Below are 23,457 nucleotides of genomic sequence, written 5' to 3' on the forward strand. Positions count from 1 at the left end.
TGACTCCAGTTCATCAGCCGACTACAGTGCTTCAGCAACAAGAACGCTGCTACTTGCACCAGGACCTGCCAGAACCACAACGAGCACTGCATCACTTCTCTCCACAGCACTCGTCTCACCGACACCAATGGATGACGGACACTGAGCTGCTGACTGCACCATGACCTGAGGGTACTGCACGCCACACCGCAGCCTCAAAAGCTGCCGATGCCGGTGCTCCCGACTTTAACAGTGAGGAGTTTGATCTACAACATGTGTAACTTCAAGGACCCAATGACTCCTGCACCTACTTCTGGAACTGACGCTTGCGGATGCCAGCCCTTCGGGGCTCATCGAGAAGTCACCAACACCATACATTTCTAAAGGTACCCTTTTGCAGGTCTTCCTGACACCATAGATAGTTCACAACGCCGCGGTCAGCCAGAACTGTTTGGAATGTGTTGTTCTTGAAGCTGTGATAACCTCAGACAGCGCTATTAACTTCAAGGAGGTGTATTTCAAGTGTATTTTGATTACTAAAGACTTCTGAGAACTGTATGGTGGATTTTTATTATTTTTGGATAACTAAAAATATTGGATAGTTTTGTAAACTGGTTTGGTGTCCTTTTCTAGTATCTTCACTGTATTATTGTTGGTTATGTGCAAAGGCTTTACACACTGCCTCTAGGATAAGCGTGACTGCTCGTGCCAAGCTACCATGGGGGTGATCAGGGTTTTTTTTTAGTTGTGTAACTCCCTTATCCTGGCTAGAAGTAAGGGACCCTACTTAGACAAAGGTGCAACCCCTTGCCAACAAGAGACCCCCATTTCTAACCATGGTTGTCAGCAGTGAGGATCAGAATTGTGTTTCCACTTGACTTACAGTGATTGATGTGCACTACTACTATATCGCAGACCATTACGGACCACATACTGGGTTTTTACATTTTGATCTATTTTTGTCTTTCCCTATTTTTGACCTTGAACTTGATACTGCATCATATCTCAGTAAAGACCATTGTCAGTTAAATTCCTAGAGTCGGTTTTTGAGGAGGATAGGTTGGAAACCTACACTGTAAATGAACTGAAGGCAGTTTGCAAAAACTTAAAAGTCCCATTGAGAGGTCTCACCAAAAATGAGGGGCTACAAAAGGCACTGTGGGTGTGGGTATCAGTCAGGAATGCCAGTGGGCATCTTGAGTATCCAAGTGTAGAGACCAGGGAGCAGATTCAAAGGGAAGATGTGGGGAGGGCTCAGCAGCTGTTAGGAGGAGACGTACTATCTGGGTCAGGCAGCAGAGGAGCGCTAGGAGGCTTGAGTTGGAGCTGGTGAAAAGACAAATGGAGCTCACAGAAAGGGAAATTAATTTAGCTTATGAGCTTAAAGTAAGAGAGCTGGACTGGGAAGGAAAGGTCAGGCACTTAAGGTGGCAACAAAAGTGTTAGGTTCAGTACTGAGGGTGTGGTACACGTACACACAGATTTGGTGCCCAGCTTCAAGAATGGGGTTGACATATACCAGGGAATTCAGGATTATGATGGTACTTCAGTGGAGCACAGTATCCCTGAGGTGGATTGGGGAGCTGGCACAGGGGATCATATTCCTGGTGGTGGGAGGGACACTCTACTGACTCTAGATGAGAAGTACAGGGAGAGGGGTTCCCCCATGATAGAAGCCCCTGTAAGTGAGTATGGAAACCAGCCAGATGAGTTTGGGTTGTTGGACAGAAACAGTCAGACAGTGTCTCACCAGTCTTGTGAGACTTATGTGGGGTATGTTTCTGAGGCACTAAATCGTTGGGTGAAGGGTAGATTGGATGACACATGTAAGAGGCTGTGTAATTTGGATGCTGGAGACCATATGTTCAGTCCCTGTGTCCCAGAGCTACACCAAAACTCGGTGGGGTTTGTGTTCTCTGACCCCAGGGAGCTCAAACTGGAGGCAGACCTTTTGGTGGAATCCATGGGGTCCGGAGCAGCATCTGGGATGATCCTGAAGGAGGTGGATTTGGTTTTCTCCAACCAGGTGAGTTGGGGGAGGTTGGTTGTGACCCAGAAACGTCCTAGTGTAGTGGGATGGGTGGGGTTCCATGTCCTATTTCTGAGGAGTGGGAGTGGGGTTGCCTGAGACCCCATCCCAGAGCCTGGTTGGTTTCAAGAGGGAACACCAGAAGGGTTCCCTAGTCTACAATGGGAGGCTATCTACTGAGGGGGAACCTAAGGTGTCCGGTGAGCAGGGGGAGCTGCTGTAACCAAATTCCCACCAGTTATAGTGTCTGGCAGCACAGCTCCAGTAGGGAGGGTGCATGAGTCCAGAGAGAGGGGTGAGGGAGGGATCCAGTCCCCAGTGGAAGGACCGGAGGGTCATGGGGTTGCCAGCTCCAAGGTCACAGCACCCCAGAACTGACCCTGGTGAAACCACTTCTGGCCTGGAGGTCTTAATGCTCTGTCAGGTGGACACGAGACTGGAGACCTGTACCAGGCAGACTCTGGCACAGCTCATGAGGACCAAGTTTCCCTTGGGGGGTTGGTATACTCCACCAGATGTCCTGGGTTGCCAGGCACAGGTCGAGCCTAAGGGTACAGACCCTGGGTTGGAGGACCAGGTTCAGGGTGTCCCCCATGACCTGAGGAAGGGAAGACTGCTAGTAGTGCCCCTACCGATTTATCTTCTGGGTGCACCACTCCAGATGGGAGGGTGCCGAGCCCCATAGAAGAGAACAGGGTGTGGGAGAAGGCAGGGCTGGTGGGTCAGTGTTAGGATGTCATCCTTGACCTGACAAGTGGGAGAATGGACAAAGGGTGTCAGACACCAGGGTCTACCGCCCCCACTCTCTGATGTCACAGAGGTTAGAGAGTTCTGAGAGGCACAAGGCCTGAGGCTCATCACTGACAACTGTCAGTAGCCACTGTGACTTGTTGTCTTGGTGGACAGAGTGGTCCATGGGGTGGGGGACAGCAGTCACACCCCGGGAGTGGATTATGCCACAATACTATGTTGGCCGTGGTGGCACTATCTAACTTCAGGGATTGACCCGTGAGCAAGCTAAGGCTAGGTGCTACACAGATGGTGTCCACAAGTGAGGAGAAGGGTCCCACATGGGTTAGCTTAGAGGGCCCTGAGAGTATGATTAGAGGGATCCAACTGGGTCCAGGGAGGCATAGAACGGGAATAGCAAAACAAGATGATGGACGGAATGTTGCACAATGGCAAAATATTCACCCACAGTCAATGATCTGGGTTAATCCATCATTATTTTGCTCACCAAGCCACCCCAGTTCAGACTTGGCCATATGCAAATCAGTCTTGACCCTGTGCCTCATGGGAACAGTCCAGCACGAACTGCCAAGCCATGCCTACCCTGTACCGGAATCAAGCACCCTAGGACCGGTTTCTGGCTATCAGCCATCTTCAGCCAGGATAGCTTGACTCCAGGGGCTTAGTGAGCATGGGACCCACATCTGGGCATACCCTAGAACGGGAATAGACCCCTGCTATTGCAGGCCAGGTCCCATGTTCTGTCGCCCGAAACAGGATCAGCTACCCTGGCCTTAGACTGGAAGGGTGTTGTGTTAGAAATTGCACTTTTTCAAGGGTTATCCCCAAACCTTTTGATTCTTCCTCCTATTTTTTCCTGACCTGCCTTTGTTGGGTTTTTGGACTCTGGGCACTTTACTACTGCTGACCAGTGCTAAAGTGCACATGCTCTCTGTTTAAATTTGCATAATGGATTGGTGTTTCTGTGAATGGCATACATAATTTACGGATTTCCCCCTAGTGAAGAGCACTGAATGTGCCAGGGTCTGTAAATAAAATGCTACTAGTGGGCCTGCAGCACTGATTGTGCCACCCATATGAGTAGCCCTGATAAGGTAACTCAGACCTGCCAACATAATAGTCTGTACGGAGGTTGCAACTGCCATGTCGACCTGGCACGTGCACCCATTTGCCAGGCCCTAACCTTACCTGTTCTTACCTGTGATTCACCCCTAAGGTAGGCCCAAGGTACCCCTGTGGGCAGGGTGTTGTGAATCCTAAAGGTAGGACTTGTACGGGTGTGTGTGTGACATGTCTTTGTAGTGAATTACAGTGCCTTTCTTTTCTCCACTTAGGAAAGGCTATCTGTCCCATATAATAGAATGGGAGTTTATTCATATCAGATTATAAATATAATTTCTCATTGGAAAACAGCTGGAGTAATCTCATTTTTCTGTTGCTTTTCACATTTACTAGGTATCATGATGCAAGCTTGAAAAAACTATTAGGGTCATAAAAAGGGCCCTAGATATGCTAAAAAGAATAAACATAATTTGTGCCAGAACCTATCCCAGAAGGGTATGCTCAGAAAGGGTAATAAAATCTACAAGATGTGCTGAAACTATATTTTAGGCAGAAACAGTTGTGAGAAGATTGTGAACAATTAGATTCTGCAGATGATGTAGCTTGGTATTGATTTGAAAACTAACACACGTTCGTTTAAAAATAAAAATCTTCATTGTGACTAGAAGGGATTGATCAGGATGGGTGCACATTTGATTCACTTACAGACAATTTCATGATCTTGGAGGCTTTAACAAGTCTTCTGATCTGCACACTGAGCTCACCCTAAAGAGCATCTTATAAAACTCATCAAATACACAATGATGAGTACACCAAGAAGGAACTACCAGATCAAAAAAGGTTTAGTCATACACTTTAATTACATGTTTGTTGTTTCACTAACACAGAACTTCACCTTTGAAGTTAAAGATGAAGGGACCTGTTTGTACATTGCCCAGGGCCCAATTTATACTTGTGAGTGTCTAGACTTGCTGCATGTCAATGCTGTATGAGAAGAAGCTGCTGTAAAACAAACTCACTTGTGTGTTCAAGTTCAAGTTCAAGAATTTATATAGCGCACTACTCACCCAGAGGGTCTCAAGGCGTTTGGGAGGGAGGGTGATTACTTATCGAAAAGTCAGGTTTTTACTTGCTTTCTGAAGGAGAGGTAGTTCTGTGTAAGGCGGAGGTGAGTGGGGATAGAATTCCAGGTTTTGGCCGCTAGGTAGGAGAAGGATCTTCCTCCCATGGTGGATCTGTGGATGCGCGGAATTGCGGCGAGGGCTTGTTTGGATGATCGTAGTTGGCGGGTGGGTGTGTAGAAGGACAGTCTTGTGTTGAGGCATTCAGGTCCTAGGTCGTGGAGGGCCTTGTGTGCGTGGGTGAGGAGACGGAACGTTATTCTCTTGTTGACGGGGAGCCAGTGGAGGTCTTTAAGGTGACCGGAGATTCGAGCTTGACAGGGGATGTCCAGTATGAGTCTGGATGAGGTGTTTTGGATGCGTTGGAGTTTTTTCTGTAGTTTGGCAGTGGTTCCAGCATGAAGGGTATTTCCATAATCCAGTCGGCTGGTGACCAGTGCGTGGGTGACTGTCTTTCTTGTTTCGGTGTGGATCCAACAGAAGATTTTTTTGAGCATGCGTAGGATGTTGAAGCATGAAGATGAGACGGCGTTGACTTGTCTGGTCATCGAGAGGGAGGAGTCCAGGATGAAGCCCAGGTTAAGTGTGTGATCTGTAGGTATGGGTGCTGTACCCAGGGCCGGGGGCCACCATGAGTTGTCCCAGGATGAGGGGGATGATCCTAAGATAAGGACTTCCGTTTTTTCTGAGTTTAGTTTTAAACGACTGTTCTTCATCCATTCGGCTACTTCTTTCATTCCTTCGTGTAGATTGGTTTTGGCGGTGTTTGGGTCCTTGGTGAGTGATAGGATCAGTTGGGTGTCGTCTGCGTAGGAGATGATGTTGAGGTTGTGTTGTCGTGCGATGGATGCGAGGGAACTCATGTAAACGTTAAAGAGGGTGGGACTGAGTGATGATCCTTGTGGTACGTCACAGATGACTTCGGTGGCCTCTGATTTGAATGGGGAGGGCGGACTCTCTGGACTCTTTCGGCGAGGAACGAGATGATCCAGTCCAAAGCTTTTCCTTGTATTCCGACGTTGCTGAGGCGTTGTACGAGGGTGCTATGACAGACTGTGTCGAAGGCGGCGGAGAGGTCGAGTAGGATGAGGGCGACTGTTTCTCCTTTGTCCAGTAGCGTTCGGATGTCGTCTGTAGCTACGATGAGGGCGGTTTCGGTACTGTGTTTGGCTCGGAAATCAGATTGTGAGGGGTCGAGGGAATTTTTAGATTCCAGGAAGGCGGCGAGCTGACTATTGACGGCTTTCTCAATGACTTTGGCAGGGAATGTGAGGAGTGAGATGGGGCGGTAGTTCTTAAGTTCAGAGGGGTCTGCTGTGGGTTTCTTCAGAAGGGCACTGAGTTCGGCATGTTTCCAGCTTTCCGGGAAGGTAGCGGAGTTGAAAGAACAGTTGATGACATCGCGGAGATGGGGTGCGATGATGGAGTCTGCTTTGTTGAAAATGTGGTGAGGACATGGGTCGGTTGGTGAACCTGAGTGGATGGAGTTCATCAGGCGGATGGTGTCTTCAGTGGTGATGGGATTCCAGGCGCAAAGGTTGTGAGAGTGCTGTTTTGGTTCGGAGGTGGGTGGAGTGGCCTGTTCTCCGGATTGGTTTTCAAAGCTGTTATGTATGTCGGTGATTTTGTTGTGGAAGAAAGAGGATAAAGAGTCGCAGAGGTCTTGGGAGGGAGTGATGTCATTGGTGCCGGCGGTGGGGTTGGTAAGTTCTTTGACAATGTTGAATAGTTCCTTGCTGTTGTGGGCGTTGTTGTCGAGTCGATCCTTGAATGCTGATTTCTTGGTGGATCGGATCAATTGGTGGCGTTTGCGGGTGGCGTACTTGAAGGTGGTCAGGTTGTCAGTGGTTGGGATTTTTCTCCAGGTTTTCTCACGAGTAGGACATAATTTCTTGGATTTCTTGAGGTCATCGTTGAACCAGGGGGACTATTTGTTACCTTGTTTGATATAGTGTTTTTTCAAGGGTGCTAAGTCGTCAGCGCTCTGGATGATCCATTGTGTGAGTTTTGTGGCAGCATGGTTTGGGTCCGATGATATGGCGGTAGGATTTTGGTTAAGCGATGTGAAGAGTTGGTCGGTGGTGATTTTGTTCCAGTTTCTTCGAGGAATAGGTTGTGGGGGGCTGTGGGTCGTGGTCTTTTTGTAGCTGAAGTGAACGCAGCTGTGGTCCATCCAATGGAGAGCTGTGGTGTGATCGAAGGAGATGTGTTTGCTGGAGGTGAAGATAGGGTCGAGCGTGTGTCCAGCAAGGTGGGTGGGGGTGTCAACAAGTTGTTTGAGTCCGAGATTGGCCAGGTTGTCCAGGAGGGTGGTGGTGTTGCTGTCGTTTTTCTTTTCCAGGTGGAAATTGAGGTCTCCCAGTAGAATGTAGTTCTCGGAGGTGAGGGCATGTGGGCTGATGAAGTCAGTGATGACTTCGTTGAATTGTGTGCGGGTTCCTGGTGGTCTGTAGATGAGGTTGCCTCTAAGTGTGGTCCTGGGGTCTGTGTGGATCTGGAAGTGAAGGTGTTCGGCAGTCGCGAGGTTATCATCGGAGTTGGTCGTGATTCGGATGGTGTTCTTATGGACGATGGCGATGCCTCCTCCTGTTTGGTTGGTGCGGTCTTTACGGATGATTTTGTAAGCATCCGGGATGGCTATGGCGATGTCAGGGGCTGAAGATGCGTTCATTCAGGTTTCTGTAAGGAATGCGACGTCCGGCGATGCAGTGTCGAGTAGGTCCCAGAGTTCAGTGGCGTGCATGTGGACCGAGCCGGTGTTAAGCAGGATTCACTTTAGGTGGTTAGAGTGGGAGCTGTATTTGGAGTTCGTGGATTTGGTGTGGGTCCTGACACAGGCGAATTTGCAGGAGTGGCAGGCGAAGGGGCCATGGTTGTGTCCTGGGGCAGCTTTGCAGCATTGTGGTGAGCGTCCGGGGTTATGGGCAAAGAGGGTAGAGGCGTCATACGTAATGCGGATGGAGTGGGATTCATGAGGACCAGGGAATCTGGCGTTAGGCGTGGTCCAGGCACGGACGGGCGCAGACGGGCTTACCTTTGGCGCACCTTCGGCACGCATGGGGCGCGACTGCTGCACGTAAACGCTGCGTGGGTAGGCATCTGTCATATGTGGATAGTGGAAAGGGTGGGGCGAGGGAGGATCAGCTGGGCGCGGGAGCGGGGTGGAGATCCGGGCAGGGAGGCACAACAACAACAACAAAATGGCAGCGAGCCAAAAGCGCTACAGTATTGGGCACAAACAGCGTGAACGCGAAGCAAATTGCACAATCAGGCAGCAATCAAAATTACAGGCAGAACACAACCAAGAGCTTCTTACCAGCACTGATCCACCCGAAATCTCACATTAGCCACAGAAGACATACCTGGATTGGGAGGGGAAAGGAGATACCTCCAGAAGCCCCCGTCGTAGGAAAACCCATGACAACAATTTTAAAAAACATTAGAAAGGATGGGGCACCAGGCCCTAATGCGTTACCAGGACAATTGTTAAAAGAAGACTGCAATTTCTGGATAAGCATACTCACGCCGCTCTACCAGCATTTTCAGGCAAATTCAACGATCCCAGAGACACAAGGGCAATACCGGGGACCCCTCAAACTATAGGTTGATAGCCCTTTTAGACATTGAAGCGAAAGGTTATGCTAGCCTCTTGCTGCAAGACCTGCAGAGCTGGGCTGATGAAAATGAAATCATTTTTCATTTTCATTAGGCCAGGGACTTCCACAATAGATAATATTTTAGCCCTGCATAAATAATACAACAGACTACACAGAAAAAAGTTGCTTCCTCTATTTGCATGTTTTGAGGACTACCCCGCGGCTTTCGATGGAGTCAATCGGAGTCTGCTATGGTGGAAACTACAAGGTTGGGGGATACCAGAGATTCTTTTAAAGGCAATAATTAGCCTTTACACTGGAACTTGGGTACGGGTGAAAACTTCAATGAACTCAGCTATGGAGTTCTGGACTTTATTAAGGTCCAGAGGTGTCAGGGACAACACCCGAAGACCCCTGAGTTCTACCTGTCTTGGTGCACAAATAAACAGAAACACGGGCTTCTCGATGGTGGCGTCAAAGACCCAAGGTTTATTACTGCAGGGATACAGAAGTCACAGAAACTACACACGGGCAGATTCTAGGAGCCTGTTCGATTTGCACTAAGTGAGTTGCTCCTTAAATACAAGTTTTTTAGCTGTAGGCAACATTCTTCACATGCTAGTACATTTCTTAAACTTTGTATCCTAAACAATAAATATTTGGCGTCAAACAGGAATCGTCAACAAATTTCAGATGTTTAAACATTACGAATGAGGGGTTCCCACTGTTCGATCATAATCCCATGTCATCTTCTCATTCAGGAGCCGGACAGCCTCATCGTAAAATTCGTTACCTCCCCCTAATAAAGGCCCAGAAGGAAAGGAGCAGAGCCAGGTGTAGAAGATAGAAAAACAGGATAAGAGATGTTTGTGGGTTGTAAATGGGCAAGGCTACCGACTTCGGCCGCCTAATCATGATCAGGCCAACGAACACAAGAACCAGTATAGCAGGACTGGCCTCAGGCAGAGGAGGCAGCTTCTGCCGAGTCATGCGGCCACAGTGTTTCTGACTTAAGGTGTACGTGTCATCAACAAGGTGAATCGCCGGCTAAAGCCTACGTGTCCTTTGAGTGAAATGAATTGATCAGAGGTCACTGTTTGTTCATTGACTATGTGAGGGCAAGAATACAAGGTGGATGCCATAATCTAAAATGGATGTCATCGGTATACCGGAAATGTGCTCATAACAGGAGTACTCTTGCTCGTAGCATAGCGAAAACACCAGGATGTACTATATGGATCATTTACGGTTCACTGGTACCGAAATTATGGGTTTACGACGATGTCGAAAACACGGGTTCGAATCGTCACGGAACCTCAGACCCTCCTTTTGCCCTAACATAGGCAATTACTCACTCTATGTCAGAGTCTATCTCGATGTTCATCAGGTCAGTGATATGTTGTTGTAGCATTATTCTTTCTCGCACCTTGTCTCCCAACACAGGCGGTTTCCTTAAACAGGTTGCAGCACAGAGGCTACACAAGGCAGGGCCACACTGGATAACAAGACAGCACGAGAATAGGAACACTAAGACAATACCAATGACAATCAGAACCTTCCATCCCCACGCTGATAATAGAGTCCCAAGCCATTCCATTAACGACCAATTTCCCTTGTCTACATGAATAGAGTCAGAGATCTTGTGTAGCTTAGAGATCGCTTCGTACACTGTCGGGGCATTATTAGGGATATAAACACAGCAGCTCGATTCGATCATTCTGCATACCCCACCTCGATCTGCAAGTATTACATCAAGAACCATACGATTCTGTAATGTCATGAGACGATCCGCCTGGAGCTCAGCTGTTAAGTTACTAAGGGCACCAGCAGTTTCTGTAATAGTAGATTCAACTACCCGCGTTAGCTGACGTAGATTTCTACTATTGGCCATAGGCCCCCAGAACGGAAGGAAACCTTTGAAGAAGTCTCCGGCTTCCTGACCAGCGGTGTCTTCCTTGCTGAAAACACCTCTTACTACTCTGGTTTTGTGATAATTTGAGGCAGCTGTGTATGTCGGAGGCAACAGTCGAGCAATATAGCATGAACCTGAAAAGCCAGCAGGCAACCATGTATATGCTCTGTCTCGACAGATGAAGTAGGTACCCTTAGCAGTGAGGAAGGCAGGGGAAGAGTTCGATGGATACACGTAAGTTTCAACACAGTCACTCTTCCCTAGCCGAGCTCTTGGATTTCTCCCATTACCTTGCAAGCAGAATTGACCTTGGTGAGCTACGACCCAAACTGGAGTGGAGCTCTTACGCTTGTTTTCACCCAAACTAATGCTATACTCCGTAGCATTCCAACTCAAATAAACTCGTAGCTCATCTTTAGGGATAAATGGGGAGTTATTGACGTCTTTAATCATGTCAGTTATTACCTTTAGCAAGGCTTTATTAGCGGAGTTATACTTGATGGAACGTGGAGGATGCGGGGGATAGGTCTCGAGGGCATTGACAAATACAGTCTGGAAGGCCCGACATGATCCATTATAGCTAAAAGGCAAGACCAGGTAGGGAATGCCTTTATCCATAGTGTGTGGTATCAAACCGCACACCCAGCACTCCGTTGTGTTAACTACCAGTTGGTGTTGGTGCAAGAGCTGTACAAAAGTGTTATTTATGAATTCTGAGCGTCAAACTTGCTCGTGTTCAGGAAACGAGTGAAAGGAATGAAAAGAAGCAATAGTAGGAGAAACAAGATCATGGGGAAGTACTGTAGTCGTGATCGGTGCAAAGATTAAATGGATACCAAAGACAATTCCACCCACCAACGTTATAAAAATAATCAAAAATGTAATTGCACATTGCATCAGAAAACATTTGTTATGTAGGATTCTGTATAATCTATTTCTGCGAACATAAATTACATTCTCTCGGTGCAGTCCAGGAAGCTCCATCTTCTACAACCGCTCGCGACCACTGATGATATGTACGTAGTTGAAAATGCCTCTATCAGCCCTGGGAGTTCCCAGAACTAGCAGACAGACCGACCTTGTGTCTGGCCCCCGCAGATTCAACTAGGCACAAAGCCACGACCCTACGGCGACCCAGACGGCAAGGTAATAGAAACAACAGAAATACACAGGGAAATACAAAATATTCAGCAAACTTCCTGGCTGGAGGCAATGTAATGGATCAAATATGAAAAATAGGCAGATTCCTGCTTTATTTGTCCTTAGAATGAGAACGCAGGTTGTATCTCAGTTTTCCTAGCGTTGTTTGATCCGGGAATAGTCTGTTGCCAGCAGGGGCAACAATGTTCGAATTCGCAGATGACAAATGTTCATTCGATGCAGTGTTCTGTTCAGTGATCAAAGAAGCAGCTTCAGGGGGGAACCAGAGTTCGGTGAATCAGTTGTCAGTTCTGCATCACTGAAAGGAACATATCTAGGAACAGGTTCTGTATCAGAGGCACCAATTCCTTGTCTAACCCAGTTGTCATAAGGGAGTGGAAGGGGTACACGCTTAGTATGAGTAGCGTGAACCCAGTTTTTCCGGCCAGCCACACGTACAGCAGTCCTTGTCGCCAAGAGCACTTGGAAGGGGCCCACAAACTTCGGTTGGAGATTCCTGGTCCGTCCGAAGTTTCTGATGACGATGTAGTCACCGGGTTTCAGCTGGTGACCTGGACTTTCCGGAGGCTTTGGCAATGCATCGAAAACCTGTTGGTGAATGAGACTCAATTTAGCAGTCAGGTCAAAAAGGTAATCAATGAACATTGGATACTCTAACTGCTTGAACTCTCGAGGTCTCGGTACCCCCCAGACATTTGCAGGGCGACCGAACACAATCTCATATGGGCTAAGCCCTACTCGAGAGTGCACAGTCGCTCTAGTTGATAACAAGGCCAGCGGTAGTGCATCTGGCCAGGACAAACCCGTGGAAGCTTGGATCTTAGCGAGTTTTAGTTTAAGGGTACCATTGTATCCTTCAACTAAACCTGCTGACTGAGGGTGGTTTGCACTGTGAAATCTTTGCTTGATCCCCAAGCCGGCACACACACTCTGCATAACTTTCCCTGCAAACTTACTTCCATTATCTGACCATACAATCCGAGGCATACCGTATCTGGGGAAGTATTCCTTTAGGAGGATTTCAGCAGTGGACACAGCAGTGTTATCTTTCAGCAGATATGCTTCAATCCATCTCGAAAAAGCACAGACTACCACTAAGACATATTTAAGGTTATTACATCGGTCCATGTGGATAAAATCCAACTGAATCACTTCAAAGGGGCAAGAAGGAGGAGCGAAGTGTCCAGCGGGTGTGGGGGTTCCCTTACCAGGAATATGCATCAGGCATATCATACAGTTTCTAACCACTCTTTCTGCACACTTACTGATTCCATCATTCTTCCAGACTGGGGCCAACATCTTACAAATCCCTTTAGAACTGATGTGCGCTGCTCCATGCGCCATCGTTACCACTGCAAGCACATACGCATCAGGCAACATCCAACGCTGATGCTCCGACAAGTCAATCCAACATCCACTCGAGTCCAATTTACCCGTCTTCTCTTTCCATGCAATCTTTTCCTCTTCAGTCGCTTCTTCCTAAATTGCTTTCACACTTTCCACTGTGTCATCACACATTCCCGATTCCGCAACCCATCTCGCAGATGTTGCAACATACATCCCACTCATCATATTCCTAGCTGTCTGTTTAGCTATCTCATCAGCAAAAGCATTTCCACGACCGACATCATCCGTAACCGCTCGATGAGCACTGCACTTCACAATCGCAACTTCAGTCGGTAAAGTTATAGATTCCAACAAGTCATTGACTAGCTGACCATGCTGGATCTTAGTCCCATGGGACGTAATAAAACCTCTTTCCTTCCACAGTCGACCAAAACTATGCGCTACGCGAATGCATACTGACTATCTGTGAACACATTCACTCTCTTTCCCTTTGCTAAGACACACGCCCTAGTCAATGCAATTAATTCTGCAGCTTGGGCAGAATTCTGACTCACTCTTGCAGTCTCCACAATCGTACTCAAAGTCGTTACTGCGTAGGCAGCTGTCACATCACCATTCTCCAATTTAAAACAAGACCCGTCAACATATAACATGCCATCTGGATCTGGTAACGGAGTGTCCTTAAGATCAATCCGTCCTTTTGTCTCCTCCTCGGTTCTAAAACAACAGTCATGAGGTTCAGAATCACTCGACTCCTGGCTAGTCGGCAAAAGTGTTGCTGGATTCAATACATTGCATCTTTTAATCTGAATATGACTTGCTAGCAGTGTCAGCTCATAGCCTGATAATCTAGCACTGGTGAGGTGCTGAGTCTTCGTTCGGTTCATGAGTGTATCCACAGCATGTGGAACCATGACCACCAGCATGTTGTTCATGACCAAACCAGCAGATTGTCGAATGGACACTGCAGCTGCTGCTGTAGCTCTTAAGCAACTTGGCAATGCTCTGGCTACCGGGTCTAATGTTGATGAAAAATACGCACAAGGACGTTGTTTATCACCAAATCATTGCGTCAAGACACTCAATGCACAACCTTCTCTCTCGTGAACATAGAGTGTAAATGGCTTACTGTAGTCAGGTGTACCCAACACCGGAGCTGAACACAGTGCATTTCGTAACTCAGAGAAACTCTGCTGACATTCTACAGACCATGGCACCGGACTCGGAACACCTTTTCCAGTCAGGGCCACCAATGGTTTTGCTAAGAGAGAAAAATTTGGGATCCATTGCCTGCAGTATGAAGTAATTCCTAAAAACGTGCACACTTCTCTCTGCGTGCTAGGAACATTCATCTGCGTAATTGCTTTTATTCTCTCCGGGGTCAATCTTCTTCCCTCCTTTGACAAGAGATGACCTAAGTAAGTCACTTCTTGGCAACAATATTGCAGTTTGGAAGGTGACACCTTGTGATGTAAATCAGACAAATGATGCAGTAGGGAAATTGTAGCTGTTTTGCAAGTTTCCTTGTCATCAGCAGCCACTAGAAGGTCATCCACATATTGCACCAAAGCAGAACCAGGAGGAAGTACAAAAGAATCTAACTGACTTTTTAATGCCTGACTGTAAATGGATGGGCTTTCACAATAGCCTTGTGGTGCACGTTTAAACCTGAAACTTCGACCTCCTAGAGAGAAGCCGAAAATATCTCTGCTTTCCTCGGCTATCGGAATGCTGAAAAAGGCATTTTTCAAGTCGATCACCGAAAACCATGTGGCTGTAGCAGGAATCAGCATCAACAATGCAGTAATGTCTGGAACCACATGAAACTGCGGAACCACAATTGTGTTAACCTCTCTAAGGTCAATTACAAATCTGTATACTGGAAGTTTTGAAGGATCAGTGCGTTTCAGAATCGGCAAGACAGGACTGTTACAGACATTTCCTCTAGTTTCTTCTATTACGTCTTTCTGGATCAAATCTTGCACTATCAATAAAGGCGCACGTTCGCCTTCACTAGAGATCCTATATTGTGGGATTTGTGGGAATTTGACATTTGCTTTCAAACTTACTACATAAGGAGGAATTTCCAAAAGACCTACATCGTTTGGACCAGTCGCCCAAAGAGTATCAGGGAGAAAACGCAGCTCCAGTGGGAGCGCATCCATTGACAAGTACATCGGGGAGATGACTCTCTTACCTAACGTAAGCCGTACTCCTGACGGAGAACAGTACAGTGTCGCATACAGGCGTTTTAACAGGTCTAAACCAAGCAGATTTTCATTGCAACCGGTCGTCAAAATCAAGGGTGCTTTTAATTGACGAGGCCCAACAGAAATAGACAAAGGACCAGAAACAGGGTTGTAAACAGGGGCGCCTGAAAAACCTACTGAAACGTTTGTTAAGCCGGACAAAGGTGCGCCAGGGAGTTTCGCATGCATGATAGAACTTTTTGCTGCACCAGTATCCAACAGAAACGGTACGACCACACCTGATGTAGCTACTGCGACATAGGGCCCACTCTGATCTACTGAAACTGATACTACTCCCTCTCTTTGTCCATGGCTGTCCTAGTACTCATTTTGTTGTTGAATTTCCTCGCTAACCTCACAGTAGTCTTCAACATGGTACTGTTGAGATCTACCAGGCTGTACAGATTGCCCATTTTGTTGATCAAAGTAATTAGAAGGACGATCATTAGTCTGTGGAGGCATAGTACCTCGTCCTCGGCCTCTAGAAGTTTGCGTAAAACCACCACGACCTCTCTGAGCTGGAACACCATTATTTTGCGCATTCTGTGCTAGGACTGGACACTCATTCTTATAATGAACTTCCTTTTTGCCGTACGCACACTGATTCCATTGGTACTGCGGTCTTTGGGAACCGTAATCGGCCCTCTGATATGGCCCTTGCTGTGAGTTTGTCTGATTCGTGCGAGGTGGATATGCTTGTTGCAAAAGGACTTTAGTTTTTAAGTCTTTAGTTTTCTTTTCTGACTTTTCTTTCTCTTCTTTATCCCTATTTTCATAATACTGAGCAGTTGCAAGTATTTGCGCAGTCGTAGAGACAGCCCACACACTTTCGGAATCTCTTAATTTATTACTAAGCTCTGGTAACAAATTGTGCACAAACGTATCAACAAATAATCTCTGTCCTCCCTCCGTGCTCATATCCTGACCACTATGATCTACAAAAGTTTCTTCAAATCTAGTGAAGAAGTCGGATACGCTTTCGTCTTTCTTCTGCTTGCATGCGGACAATTTGTCCCAATTAACGTGCAATGCTGGCATCAAAGTTTTCATTAAATCAATTATCCTACCAGGTAAATTAGCAATTAGGGGTTCGGGTTTAGAACCACCAATCTGTAGACCATCTGCCGCTATGATAGCTGGCCAATCACCACCAAGGGCAACTGGATGATTTTCATTACGAATTTTAGCCCAAATAGGTTGCGGCACTACATTGCCAAACAGCATGTTGATGTCTGCTAAATTTATTACACAAGCTTGAACCGTCTGAGTCAGCTCTTTATAATACCCGGCTGGATTTTTACGCGGATCTGGCAAAGCCTGTTTTACTGCTAACACCTCAGCTCGTTTCCACGGAATGTGTATCCACACTCTCTGGAATTGTGCTGGAGCGGCTACAATACCATTCGCTACATCAGCTTGAACGGCTTCGCGCCATATTGGCGGAACTTCCCTCATCGGATATTGACGACCTTGTTTTGCGCTACGTTTCTCTAGGTCCCTTGGTGAGCGGAGAGAAGGATCAAACCTATAGCTTAAGATCAGTTCCATCGCTTCTTTTACATCCTGACCGACTATCATACCTGCAGCAAATTTTGCTGAATATGAATTAATTCATCCGGAACTGATTCAGAGTCGTCCCCCTCCCAATCCTCACGCAAAAGGGAGCACATTACATGGAACACATAGCGCTGGGTCGGTTCATTCCATTGCACAAATGTGTCTAATACATCTCGTACATCATACCTTCCAACTTTCGAAATCCACCTAAGGGCTGTGGAATCTAATATTCCTCGTTCTTCAGTACTAGGAAGCTGACTACGTCTCTGAGTAGATTCAGAGGCAGGACTCCTAATTAGAGTTTTGTAAAAAGGAGATAGAATATTAGTGACAGATTCAGTGATTCTCCGACGAACAGAAAGCGGAGTCATATAGCTGGCAGAAGTTTTGAGTAGAGTAGTAGTTGGAACAGATGAAACAGAAAGAGTAGGAGTAGCAGGCAAAGTAGCTTGCGAAACAACAGGTATAAGTGGAGCAGGCATGGGCAGAGGAGCGGGCAACCCTGGAAGAGGGGTGCCGGAGGAATATTGTTAACCACAGGGAGTGCAGGAGCTAGATTCAAGGGAGCAGGAGCAGGTATACCAGGCTGGACAGCAGCCGGTAACAAAACATTTGGCAAAGGTGGAGCTGTAGCACCCTGTGCATACGGTGGAGGTGACCTCAACAAGTAAGACAACAGGGGATCCTTTTCAGGGTCCTCTACTGACTTAACAGTACTCGATGGCATGGCAGGGTAGCACTTGTCAATCGCCAAATTACGTTCTCTATCAGCTATCTCTATCGCTTTCTCAGTTTTATCGAGTTGCAGCTGCTCAGCAGACTGTATTAAGGCCAACTCTTGCTCTTTCTGTTCTTTCTTCAATTTTTTAATCTCTCTTTGTTTAGATTCTTTTCACTAAAATCGGAAAGAATCAAACATTGCCGGCCGGGCTTTATTCTTAAACAGTTTTATTTCCAAATTATCAAGAATTTCAGGTTCAAAACTACCATGTAGTGGCCAACTAAGGACACCATCCTTTTTCGTGTAACGAACCCACACCTCATTATAAGATATAGGACCCACACCATGCTTGCAGTATAGTTCATAAATAGGAGTTCCAATCGGAGGAACCGGACATGAGTCCTCCAACCGGGAATCCCTGTTGCAACCAAAACATGAAAACATACAGTTTTTCCGACTTAGCATTTTACAAACCGGAACACAGAACAAACACAAACAAAGATGCGCAATCGAACTTAGAACTTAGGCCTACCAAATGAACAAATGTATCGATACCCAAACCAAACCAAAGATTATCGTAACTAGAACAACCAGTGATAATCTACAAAACCAAGTCAAACCAGAGAACTAAAAGGATTATCCGAACAGGAGCAACCAATTGCTAAATCCTTACGAAGTAATCAAAAACAACTAGCAACCACTTAATACTTAACTGAGGCACTGAAGACGTCACCAAGGAGAAACCCGTCTATGTCTCGCCGTACTAAGGTCTGCACCTCGGGTCCAAGACAGGGCGACAGTCAAGGCAGGGGACCTCTGCAGCCGTCCGAACGGGAACCCTCGTGGAAGAGAACATCAGGCCACTTTTGCGATATACCGGGATCGATGAAGTGGGGCGCCTCCCTCTGGAATCTTCACACGAAGCTTCTCGAACTCTTCAGGCTTTTGGACCGGTACCGAATGACGTCGCCCCACATTGGGCGCCAATTGGAGTTTTGGACTTTATTAAGGTCCAGAGGTGTCAGGGACAACACCCGAAGACCCCTGAGTTCTACCTGTCTCGGTGCACAAATAAACAGAAACACGGGCTTCTCGATGGTGGCGTCAAAGACCAAAGGTTTATTACTGCAGGGATACAGAAGTCACAGAAACTACACACGGGCAGATTCTAGGAGCCTGTTCGATTTGCACTAAGTGAGTTGCTCCTTAAATACAAGTTTTTTAGCTGTAGGCAACATTCTTCACATGCTAGTACATTTCTTAAACTTTGTATCCTAAACAATAAATATTTGGCGTCAAACAGGAATCGTCAACAAATTTCTGATGTTTAAACATTACAAATGAGGGGTTCCCACTGTTCGATCATAATCCCATGTCATCTTCTCATTCAGGAGCCGGACCGCCTCATCGTAAATTTCGTTACCTCCTCCTAATAAAGGCCCAGAAGGAAAGGAGCAGAGCCAGGTGTAGAAGATAGAAAAACAGGATAAGAGATGTTTGTGGGTCGTAAATGGGCAAGGCTACCGACTTCGGCCGCCTACTCATGATCAGGCCAACGAACACAAGAACCAGTATAGCAGGACTGGCCTCAGGCAGAGGAGGCAGCTTCTGCCGAGTCATGCGGCCACAGTGTTTCTGACTTAAGGTGTACGTGTCATCAACAAGGTGAATCGCCGGCTAAAGCCTACGTGTCCTTTGAGTGAAATGAATTGATCAGAGGTCACTGTTTGTTCATTGACTATGTGAGGGCAAGAATACAAGATGAATGCCATAATCTAAAATGGATGCCATCGGTATACCGGAAATGTGCTCATAACAGGAGTACTCTTGCTCGTAGCATAGCGAAAACACCAGGATGTACTATATGGATCATTTACGGTTCACTGGTACCGAAATTATGGGTTTACGACGATGTCGAAAACACGGGTTCGAATCATCACGGAACCTCAGCTACCAAAAAGATTCCAACAGACCGTGGTTTAAAACAAGGTTGTTTATTGGCACCTTTGCTTTTTAACTTATATACGGCAGACCTTGCTAAAACTATTCTTAATGCACATCTTCTATCTCCGAAAAATGGCTCAAATAGAATATTTTTAATACAGTATGCAGATGATATGGTGCTATTAGATCAAACAAAAGTAGACATGCAAAGACTATTGGACGCACTAAATCTCTACAACAACAAGAATGACCTAAGAGAAAATGCAGGAAAAACAAAGGTAATTATATTCGGAGAGTATGCCAACAAACTCGGACAGCATTGGAGGTTGGGCAACTTGAAGATAACAACAGTGCCCAAATATAATTACTTAGGGGTTTGGCTGATGGGTTATGGGAAATCAACAGCTTACCTTGCTTCAGCCGAAACAAAGGCAAAGGCTGTGATGTTCGCCTTGTGCAAGCTGAATGCTAAACTAAATAGCCCAACAACAAAATAGTTATAAGGGCAAAGCTGCTTCCCTCAATAACATATGGCCAGTTAGCATTTCCTGCGGCTTTTGTTAATAGCCTCGAACATATCAACTGCCGAGCATACAAGCGAATTTTCAAGATCCCAGCGGATACACAAAACATCTTGTTGCGACTGGAATTTGGGTTGAACAAATAAAACTATGAGCACTGGGCAAACACTGGTGCGGTACTACCGTGGGGTTTGTGCGGCCCTTCCGAACACAATGAAGTCAACCCTTAAAATGATCTTTATGAAAGCCAATAATTCATGGAGTAACGGCCTGAAAACCGCCTGCACTTCATTACAGCTTGACATTACCGAACTGCAGGATCTGACTTATCAGCATGGTACACTAAAATCTATAATAAAAAAACAAGTTAGAGCATTATCCAGAGAAGAAGATATGAAGGATTTGAATCGTTCCAAAAGTAACATTGGGATACTTGTAAGCTCCTAAGAAGATCAGTTATGGCAACCTTACCTCGATTCTGCATTAAACAAGATAATTTTAAAGCAAATCTTAACAGTGAGGCTCATGGCATTGCCGATAAAAGATATCAACAGGTGCTGGAAAACCCTAGTGGCGATTACCACCTGCAGACTTTGCCACCAGCATGAAGAATACATGGTCCATTTGGTCAGCATATGCCATTGCCTAATACAAGCACGTCGCACTGTACTAAAGCCATTGTTTTCAAAATATGGGACACGTAATTGCAAGAATGCCATGAAACTCTTGTTTAGCCTGGAGACACCGATGGAATTGGCTAGGTTTGCCAAATTTGCAAATAAAGTTAAAGAACGTTTAAGTAACACTCCTTGCACTTTAGAACTTCAAGACTGCACTCTGGGCATGCCCAGACTTTGATTTTCACGCTGCGACAAGCAGTATCTATTTTGCACTTTGTTGGAATCTCTTTTCTAAAATAGGCCTTTGAATGCCTTGAATTCATAATTGACAGATGGGTTTTAATGTTTCTATTATCTATGAGCTGTTTTTTTAGGATTTGCTTCACAGGATCTAGTGCATCCAAATTTGTAGCAGTTAACGATGATTACTATAGCAAGCAAGTTTTGTGGATATTTTATAGGACACTTTTTGTAACAATTTTTGTTAATTGATACAATAAAATATATTCATTCATTCATTCATAGATATATATTCTTCCTTTTGGGACAAAATACATTTTCATGTTAGAATACATCTTTATTGGAAATTGTCGTTGCAGAGAGGGCTGGTCACATGCACCTTACTCACCACTTGTTATGATCTTCCAAATCATACAATATATTGTTTGTCATCAACATTTAAATTGTGTATCTCATTTTTTTCTTTTGAAAATTGACACTTTTTAGTCATATTTTTCTTTCACTGGACAGCATGGATTTATGAAGGGCCCTGTCATGTATATGATGTGTCCTGGTTCCTCCTGACTCATATTTCCATGTGAATCTTTATCATTTCTTTCTGTATCAGTTGCACTCACTGCAAGTCATTCTGTGCAGAGTCTCAGATTGCTTTGTAACTGGAATTTCTAAAGCACAACTATCACTCCAAAAGTTGCACACATTATTTGAGTTGCACATTCAAAAATGAATATTTTTGATGAAGAATTGGTAATAAAGATATTTAAAAAATGATGGTAGCCATATCAATAAAATCCAACATAAGGTACTGTATATTATGACTCATCTTCATCACACTACATTATCATCAGCAAGAAGGATGCTGAATAAAAAGAACAGATGACCAAGAAAAACTGCATGTCACCAAATGAAGACTTTAGTGGCTTTTTAATAGGGTGGGATAATGATAAACAAACACAAATAGATTGACCTGACCAAAATCCACTCACCAATGTTCACAGTGAAAATCAGCATTTTTTTAAATGACACTGTACATCGTAATTCTCTGGAGTTTGCTCACCATCCTATTATTGTTATGGTGGTGGAGTTGGAGGCTGAGAAGTAGTCAAGTCAAGTCAAGTCAAAGAATTTATATAGCGCGCTACATACCCAGAGGGTCTCAAGGCGCTAGAGGAGGGGTGGGGAATTACTTGTCAAATATCCATGTTTTAAGTTGCTTTCTGAATGCTAGGTGGTTCTGGGTAAGGCGAAGGTAAGTGGGAAGTGAGTTCCAGGTTTTAGCTGCCAGGTAGGAGAAGGATCTGCCTCCCATGGTGGTTTTGTTGATGCGGGGTACCGTGTCAAGGGCTTGGTTGGATGATCGTAGCTGGTGGGAGGGCGTGTAGAAGGACAGTTGTGTGTTGAGGCATTCTGGTCCGATTTCGTAGAGTGCTTTGTGTGCGTGGGTTAGGAGCCGGAAAGTGATCCTCTTATTGACGGGAAGCCAGTGGAGGTTTTTCAGGTGACCAGAGATATGTTCTTTACGTGGGATGTCTAATATGAGCCTGGCTGAGGCGTTTTGGATTCGTTGGAGTTTTTTCTGAAGTTTAGCGGTGGTACCGGCGTAGAGGGTGTTTCCATAGTCCAGTCGGCTCATGACCAGAGCGTGGGTGACCGTTTTCCTAGTTTCGGTGGGGATCCAACGAAATGTTTTTTTGAGCATGCGAAGAATGTTGAAGCAGGATGAAGAGACGGCGTTGACTTGTCTGTTCATCGAAAGTGAGGAATCCAGGATGACGCCCAGGTTCCGTGCGTGGTCTGTCGGGATGGGTGCTTTTCCAAGGGTTTCTGGCCACCAAGAGTCGTCCCATGCAGAGGGGAAGGTACCTAAGATGAGGACTTCTGTTTTATCTGAGTTCAGTTTCAGACGGCTGTGTTTCATCCATTCGGCTACTTCTTTCATTCCTTCGTGTAAATAGTCTGAGTTGGTTCATTTGGAATCCCAGCCACATCTTCTTTCTTTGTCAATATCTTGGGAGTAGTGTGTATCATGTCCAGAAGTTGATGGTAGGTTTCTTCATCCATCCGGGCAGGGTAAAGTCAAGGTCAGGTTGATCATTCCCAACAGGTTGTTGTACATGAGATGATATTTCTTCTGTGAGATGATGAGATAAATGGAACCAATATTCATTTATGGATTGTCATTTTAAAGAACAGGCTGTTGGGAATGGCACTCTCTGTGTCACCCCCAAACCTTCTGCATTTTTCCTCCTGCTTTTTGCTGATTTCATTTTTGCTTGTTGTATGACTCTGCACTTTACTTCTGCTAAACAGTGCTGAGGTACATGTGCTTTCTCCTTAAAACATGGTATGATTGGCTTACACCTGTTTGGCATATTTAAGTTACTTGTAAGTTCCTTATAAAATAGCATACCATATTCCCATGGCCTGTAGATTCAATGCTACCAGTGGGCCTTCAGCACGTATTGTGCCACCAACTTAAGTAGCCCTCTAAAACATGCCCGAAGCATTGTCATTCCAGCTTGAATGCAGTGTCACACTGCCATGTGGATGTGGCATTTAAAAGCACAGCAGACACACAGGGAACAAATGGGACATTCATCGAAAGTAACATGGAGCTTCCATACAGTTAGCAGAATTGATGTCGGCAT

Source organism: Lissotriton vulgaris, chromosome 4_1 (genome assembly GCF_964263255.1).
Source record: "Lissotriton vulgaris chromosome 4_1, aLisVul1.2, whole genome shotgun sequence".
Taxonomy (NCBI): domain Eukaryota; kingdom Metazoa; phylum Chordata; class Amphibia; order Caudata; family Salamandridae; genus Lissotriton; species Lissotriton vulgaris.